This window comes from Octodon degus, unplaced genomic scaffold (assembly GCF_000260255.1).
Source record: "Octodon degus isolate 3935 unplaced genomic scaffold, OctDeg1.0 scaffold00007, whole genome shotgun sequence".
NCBI lineage: Eukaryota > Metazoa > Chordata > Mammalia > Rodentia > Octodontidae > Octodon > Octodon degus.
In genome coordinates, this window is record NW_004524583.1 from 2,296,209 (window position 1) to 2,304,571 (window position 8,363).

An 8,363-nucleotide genomic window follows, 5' to 3' on the forward strand; every position below is an offset into this window, starting at 1 on the left:
TTAAGGATAATGGTTAAAGGAGAATGATTATTATGGGCTGAGGTAATTAGGGACATCCTATAGGAGAAACTGTCATTTTTCAGTTTTTTTTTTTAATTTTTAAGAATAGTCATTCCATTAGTCTTGTAGAATGCTAGACTCATTCTCTCTAATGTTGTAATTACCAATTTTTAAAATAAATAAAAGTCATGTGAACTAATAGGAAAAAAGCAAATTTCTGGGACTCATCTTGACAGATCTAATTGTAGTTCTGGGATGCAACCCAGTCTCGCCTCTCACCTCTCGCCTCTTGCCTCTCTTCTCTCTCTGTTTCTTTGTCTTTTGGACACAGGATCTTGCTGTGCAGTTCAGGGTGGCCTTGAGCTCAATTTGTAGACCAGGCTGGTCTCAAACTTGCAAGATTCTCTTACCTCAGCCTCCTGAGTGCTGGGGCTATAGGAATGCACCACTATGCCCAGGTTCCAAATGATTCTCATACATGTGGAGTACTTCTTTATTTTTAGAAATACTGCTCTGAGAATGTGGTAAGCTGTTAAATGAAATTTCTACCAAAGATTTTTGCTGGACCTGGTGAATGAGCCATGGGTTATATATTGGGGCCGAGGAAATGGCTCAGTAGAATAAACACTTACCTGGCAAGCCCAAGGGCCTGAGTTCAATCTCTGGTTCCGAAAAAATAAAAGTGGTTTGGAAGGATTCTGTTATCCATGGAACCATAATTTCAGTGACTTTTTTTTCCTTTATCACCTAGGCTGAAAAGAACAATATAATATTCTGTTTGTCAAGTTCACTGAATTTCTTCAGAGAAGTTTAGAGGAGAAATCAGACAACAGTATGTCTTTTATTTTTATGACAGAACATTATTATAAAGAGTCAAGGTACTAACTACTTCCTTTATCATTTGACACTTAGTTGTGAGCTCCTTATTCTGGGAAAGAAAAAAAGAAAGAAAAGAGAGAGAGAGAGAGAGAGAGAGAGAGAGAGAGAGAGAGAGAGAGAAAGAAAAAAGCAAGCCAGCCAGCCAGCCAGCCTTTTAGGGGCAGAGGCTGGAAATCTCCTGATCTCAGACATGTCACCAATGACTCATGTACCACCAGATGCTCGGGATGGAGAGGACAGATTCTACCTATAGGAAAATGGTTCTTCCAGAATCAGCATCAGAGCTCTTGAAGGGGATATCTGGAAATCCAGTGGCTATTTCACAAGCTCCTGCCATCCCTTCAGTCCAGAAGAGAAAGTTGGACCATTCCCCAGAAAGCATAGGCATCTGAGAAAATTTGTACAGAAAAGTGAATGAAATGGAGGTGAGTGGTGCTCCTAATCTCTAGCACCTTCAGTACCACTGCAGATCAAAGAAGATGAGACTTAAGATAAAAGGCCAACTCTACTCAGTGCACAGGAACATGAGCTTGATTCATCTATGATATAAGGATGAGGTGCAGAGTTTTCACTTTTCTGTAGGGAAACTCATACCAGCTCCTCACTTGAAGTTGGAAGAATTGGACAAAAGGACCTTGAGAAATGAACTGGGACCCTGGGGCTCAGATGGAGCATGAAAAACTAGCTCAAAGGTCATAAACATTTTTGTGCATGGGTGCTTGCTTAGAGCACCTTTTACTTCTTTATTCTATTTATAAGACAGATTAAAGAGGCAACAGGATGAAAGTCTCTGTGTAACACACCAGGAATGCCAGATCCAGCCCTGTGATCTCTCACAGGCCCTGGAGCCTGGCCCTTTTCCTCTTTCTGTGACATTTTTGGCATCATCATTACTTTGTTTTTGTGGTTTTTCTAAACTATGTCTGGAGGATCTTAAAATCTAGGCAAAGGAAGCTTCCTGGGAGAAAAAGCAGCAGTGGAGCTGAGGCAAAAGTGATGTTAAATTCCAAGACTTGGCCAGCTGACGGGTCTGGGCCTAAGCAGAGTGCAGCTTCAGCAGGACCCAAAGCAAGTGGAGTTGACTTAATTTTCCCCCTGACTTAGTCTCATGGTTTTGCCTAGATATTATTGTCTTATTAGTTTAACTCTTGTTTATCAAAGAGTTGGAGATTAATAATCAGAGATGGAGTAAAAATACGATACCATTGAAGCTTTTGATTCTATTTCTAATGATGGGTTTATTTCCTACCTTCTTCCTGTTAGTCTGAGTAGGACTCACTCTAGAGCAGTTGTTTGAAAATTTCAAGTTGTTATGTTTTTTGTCTCTAGTTGTCCCCTCAAAGCTTCATGCAGTCATGGGCAGGGATTTCTAGAGTTTGAAATTAATTCATGATCAAAGGTGGGATTATGGGTCTTAGTACTGCTGGGATTATGGGTATGAGTACTACACCTAGCCTGAGGCTTATAGTCTGAATTGAATTTAAAGGAGACAGATTTCCACTCTGTTGCCCTTGTTGCCACTACTCCTCCCTTTTGCTCTTGCTGTTTTGCTGTCTTCCACTGCAATGAACTGCTGCCCTCTGCCATGTGCTGCTTTCCCTTGGAGCCAGCTAAGTGTGGACTGAAATCTCCAGGAACTGTGAGCTAAATAAATGTATCCTTCCTTTATTTTGGATGTCAGGATATTTGTACTGCAACAAAAGAAGGGTAACTGAGACACTAGCACATTTCACTCATGTATTCAACTGGCTTAACTTTCTCTGACTTCTTTTGGGATAGAAACCAATCAAAAAAAAAAAGTAAAAGAAAAGAAAGAAAGAAAGAAAGAAAGAAAGAAAGAAAGAAAGACAGAAAGGAAGAAACCAATCAAGCCCATGTTGAATAATGTTTTCCAAGTTAAGAACCACATGGAGATCCCCTCATGTTAAGTTTTTTCTCATTTTCTTTTCATTTTGGCTAGGTGTTTATTATGTATTTTTTACCATTAGTGCTTGTTTGAGATTCTACCATTTTCATTCTGATTCGGGGATTATGGGTCCGCAGAGGAAAGTAATCGATGATGTAGAGTGTGCCTAAGGAGAGTCACACGTAGGGAAACATTCTGTCAGGCTTTCACAGAGAGCAAATTGGTTAAGCAATGACCATGACTCATCCACATGACTGACACTGACAAAGGATCTACAAACTGTGGTACAGGGCTTCAGGGTAAGTCTTGAGGGGATTTGATTGACATTATCAGATATAAAAGTTACATTTCTTGCTATATAGGTCTTGCTCTATCTTGGTCTTAATATCCAGCAGAAAAATATAAAAACGAAATATAAAGAGTAAAGCAGTATTAATATACTGAGCTCAAGTCAACAACTTCTGACATGGCCAGCCTTACAAAAAAACCATTACTATTATGGACTACTGGACTATATTGGAATATTTTGATGAATTCACATACCTACAATATTTAAATGACAATAGAATATCCTTCTCTGACAAAACTAAACAAAAAAGGGGGATAAAAATGAATGATCATTTTGTATCTGTATATTCAAAAAGTTAGGATAGATATACAGCTGCATTCTCTTAATTCAATGAATAAAGAAATTTATTCTAATAGTGTTTGGGGACAGGATATCATACCTGCATCTTATACAGTGAATGACCACTAAGACAACAATATGTGATGTATTAATTACTGAAACTGTGCTAGTAATTGGTTTTGAAACTGTCCATTGCTATTTGTTTCTCAATAAAATTATTTAAAAATAAATAAATAAAATCATAGGAAAAAATCAATAAGCTTCTGCTCTTCTTGGATGTGATAGGACTATCTCCTCTGGTATCTATAACTAATATTTGCCTTTCTTTTCTCCTTATCAAGATATATGGCTTTTCCTTCTGATAGGAGTCTCTGGTACTCAGTAGCCTCATGCACCAAAGATAACTGCAGAAGTTAATGATCCCTCCTTGTCCTTCTTTAATCTGACTTTCACAGAACTCTGGGTTCCTGTGAGAATCCGCAAGATGATAAGCACTGTTCAGGAAGCCCAAGTTCATTTTATTTTTCCTTTGTTGTCCTGTAATGCTAGGTTAGTACTGTATGGAGGACATAAAGAATTCATTTCATTTGAACCCACACTGCTAAATAAGCCAGTGATCTGCCAGTAGGCTATACCTCCAGCTGAAAAATGAGAGTTTAATTTAATTGGATACCTTTTTTAGGAAGTATGTTTAAAAAGACTTTAGTATTGCCCATGTAGCTTCCATTTCTGTTGTTATTTCATACTTTCCAGTTTCCTAACTCATAAAAAATAATTAAAAATACAAATATATGTGATATGTATCTGCATTAGAAGGAAGTCATATTTTTAAATTTTTTTTCTTAAGCATTTGGTGCAGGGTCTCACTACACAGCTCAGGCCCATAGTGATCCTCCTGTTTCTAGCCTCCCCAGTGCGGGGATTATAGGTATGTGACACCATTCCTGAACTCGGTGGCCCATTCAGTGTGCCTGAGGGTGGGGCCAGCAGGGGCTGTGGTGCCAGGGATTGAATCCCAGTCCCCACACTTGTCTAGATAGGCACTTAGTCCACTGGACTATCTGGCTGGCCCTGAAGTCATACAATTCAATTTCTTTTATTCTTAGCACTAACCTGATAGTGCTAAGGATGAAAGTTCACCTATACTAATTACTAAAAATGATTAAGTTTTGATATGTAGACTAGCAGCCCAGCCTGGCACATACACAGCAAGTGGGACAGCAGTCAGGTGGAGGGGAAAAGTCAGAAGCAGCATTGAGACTACAAATTCAGCTATTGTTGAGTGACCAGTGCTGTGCTCAGGCTCATAGATGTGAGGAAGAGAAGTGGGCAGGCTGCACTACCATTTTATTTCAAAGGACTCTGGGCAAAGTCTAACAGTAGAACAGTCCCAGGTCATTTCACTGCCAAAGTTCCAGCGTGGAATGAGGGAAGAGCCATTCAGTCACAGTAGGCTGCTGGCAGGTGGGAATCAAGATAGGAATTCTGCTGAGAAGTAAGAGCTGGGACCACCTAGACTATGCTGCATTGGCAATCAAAAGTCAATTTTAGCCCTAAATACAAATGACTAGAGACATCTCCTGGTCTGTGACTGGTGTGTAAGAGGAGTCAGTGGTGTGAAACAGAAGAAACTGTGCAAGGTCTGGAAAGGACCAACTGTGTACAGGTCTGGAGGAACCCTGAGCTGTCTCTAGAAGAGAGTAACACAACTGGGAGACTATCACAGAGACAATCATAGTAAGGAGAAATGGACATACAGAATATTGTCATCTTAAGGACATGGCCTAGATCAGCCCAGTCCTGGCACAAATCCTGGGTCACTACCACAAAACTGTGAACACCACATGAAGACTGTAATTCTAAAAACAGCAATAGAAAGAAACTACCAGGCAGGGTAAACAATTAAACAGAGGAAAAGACAGGGATCCAATGCCAGGAAAATAATATGAGAAGCATAAGCCAATATATATTAATTACAACCATCAATGTAAATGACCTCCATCCTCCAATCAAAAGAAACAGACTGGCAGAATGGATCAAGAAGCAAGATCCAACAATATGCTGCACACAAGAAACACATTTGACTCAAAAAGAAATTCATAGACATAAAGTGAAAAGATGAAAAACAACACTCCATGTGACAGGAATCTAGAAAAAAAGCAAGGGTTGCTATCCTATTTGCAGACAATTCAAACTTCAACCCAAGACTGGTCAAAAGAGATGAAGAAGATCACTACATAATTGTTAATGGAAACCTCCAAGAAGAGAAAACAATCATACATATATGTGCACTAAGTACGGGTGCACCAAACTACCTAAAACATATATTAATGGACATGAAAAATCAAATAAGTACTAAACAATTGCAATGGGCAACCTTACTACCCCACTAATAGATAGATCAACTAGAAAAAAAATCAATGAACATCACAAGTAAACCAAATCTATTAACAAAAGTACTTAGTAGATGTCTTTAGAGTTTTCCGCTCCATAACATAAGGATAAACAATCTTCTCAGCTGCAAATGGAATGTTTTCCAAAATAAACCACATACTAACCCATTGAACATGCTTAAGTAAATGCATAGGAATTGTTATCTCATACATATTATCTGACCATAGTGAAATGAAAATGAAAATCAATGGAAAAGGAAACCACAAATACTATATAAACCCATGGAAATTATAAAGAGCATTTCTGAACAGCTAGTAGGTCATAGAAAAAGTTAAAGCAGAAATTAAGCAGTATCTACAATTACATGATAATACAAATACAACATACTGAAACATATTGGACACAATGAAAGCAGTCCTAATAGGGAATTTATTTTGGTGAATTCTCACATTAGGAGAACCAAATGAACTAAAATAAACAATGTTGACCCTCAAACTTTTGGAAAAATAAGAATAAACTCAAAGCTTGTATGAGGGAGGAAATCATAAAGAACAGAAATTAATGCAATTGAGACTAGGAAAAACAAAACAAGGAATCAATAACTCAGAGAGTTGGTTCTTTGAAAGAGTAAATAAAATTGTTAAACCCTTAGCCAACCTTATCAAAAAGAGGAAAGAAAAGACTCAGTGTCATGAAATTAGGAATTAAAATGGAGAAATCACAACAGATCCTGTGGAAATCCAGAAAATTTTCAATATCTATTTTGTCAACCTGTACTCTAATAAGATGGAAAACAGAAGAAAAGGACAGATTCCTGGATACATATAAACTTCTAAAAATGAATCAAGAAGATATAAAAAATTCTAGAAAATGTAATATCAATCAATGAAATTGAAAATGTAATTAAAAACTTAGCAACAAAGAAAATCCCAGGTCCTGATAGATTCAGTGCTAATTTTTACAAGATATTTAGGGAGTACTTAATGACATTAATGTTGAAACTCTTTAATGAAATTGAAAGGAAAGCAATACTCCAATAAGCAGTCTTGAAAGCAGTGTTCCCCTGATACCAAAACTAGAGAAGGACCCAACCAAAAAAGAAAACTACAGGCCAATATCTTTAGTGAAAATAGATGAAAAAAATCCTCAGTCAGATAATGGCAAATAGAATCTAGCAAATCATTAAGAAGATTGAACACCATGACCAAGTAGGGCTCATTCCATGGATTCAGGGTTGATTCAACATATGCAAATTAATAAATGCATATATACCATATCAAAAAATCCAAAGACAACACCCACCTGGAGGAATCCGAACTTCATAGATCTGGACCTGGTGCTAAGGTTACCACTGCAAGCCCTACAACAACCCTGCAGACTTCTTTCTAGATGTAGTATGTGCAGACTCCTCTGTTGTATTACACAGAGAGACAGGACTGTGGAGACCTGGCTGATGTAGGCCAGAAACAGGGAGAAGGCTCTGGAGACTCCAGGCTTCACTAAACAGAGAAGAAGAAGGCTATGAAGCTGAAGAGAGAGGAAGACTAGCTGAGCTTTATGCCAACTCCTCCCTATACAGAACAGTAGAAGGTAAATTAGATCAACTCTCAGGAGGTCAGAGGAGGAGCTTGGCCTTCAGAATCACCCATACCACCTCTTTCTGGCATCAGCTTAGATGGATTATCAAACGTTCATTCAAAAACTTGCTGGGTTATCCACGAGTCACTATAATTCAGCTATTATTGATAATTGCAATAGGAATGATTTCAAGCTCTATTTTTGTTGGACTAAGTAATAATTGCGCTGGAATCCAGAATAGGGCCTCAGTACTCTTCACATTGACAGTCTTTCAGTGTTTCAGCAGTGTGTCAGCTGGGGAGATCTTTGTTCTTGAGGAGAAGCTGTTTATGACTGAAACAAGACCCAGAGGCCTTCTTCGTCATGTTTTTTACTGTTATGCTGGTGACTTACACAGCCAGTTCCATGGCACTGGCCATATCAATAGGTCCAAGTATGGACTATATGACAACATTTCTCATGAACCTCTATTTTGTGTTTATGATGGCTTTGCAACATAATGAATTTTTGGGGCAAAACTTCCATCCAGAACTCAATACAACAGAACACAGTGGTTGTCCCAACTATATAATGAAATATTCCATGAAGGCATGAAAGGAACTGCAAGACCACATGCTTCATCAACTTAAGAATGCAAAAATGGAAGACTTTGCTTAAGACCCTACTCTGAAGTGAAATAAATTGGACATGTGTAAAAACTGCATTATTTCTCCAGTGTGAGAAACTGAAAAGGTAAATAAGGACTAAATGCTTAATAGAGACTATGACATAGGAAGAAAATGTGCAAAGAGGAAGGGGAAAAGGAAGGAAAAGAAAAAAAATGTTTTTTTAAAAAAAGAGTGACTTTGAAAAAAAAAAAAAAAGAGTGAAAAATGGAGGGCCAGGGATATAGCTCAGTGCAATACACTTAACTGAGAAGTGCAAGGTCCTGAGTTTGATCCTCAGTACAAAAAAAAAAAAGGAGAGAGGAAAAAAGAA

The 8,363-nt window shown here is 38.1% G+C and overlaps 1 pseudogene; it reads left to right on the forward strand.

The window, feature by feature from the left end:
• The first annotated feature begins 1,106 nt into the window (after positions 1–1,106).
• On the forward strand, positions 1,107–7,979 carry LOC111812622 (annotated as a pseudogene).
• Positions 7,980–8,363: the final 384 nt, after the last annotated feature.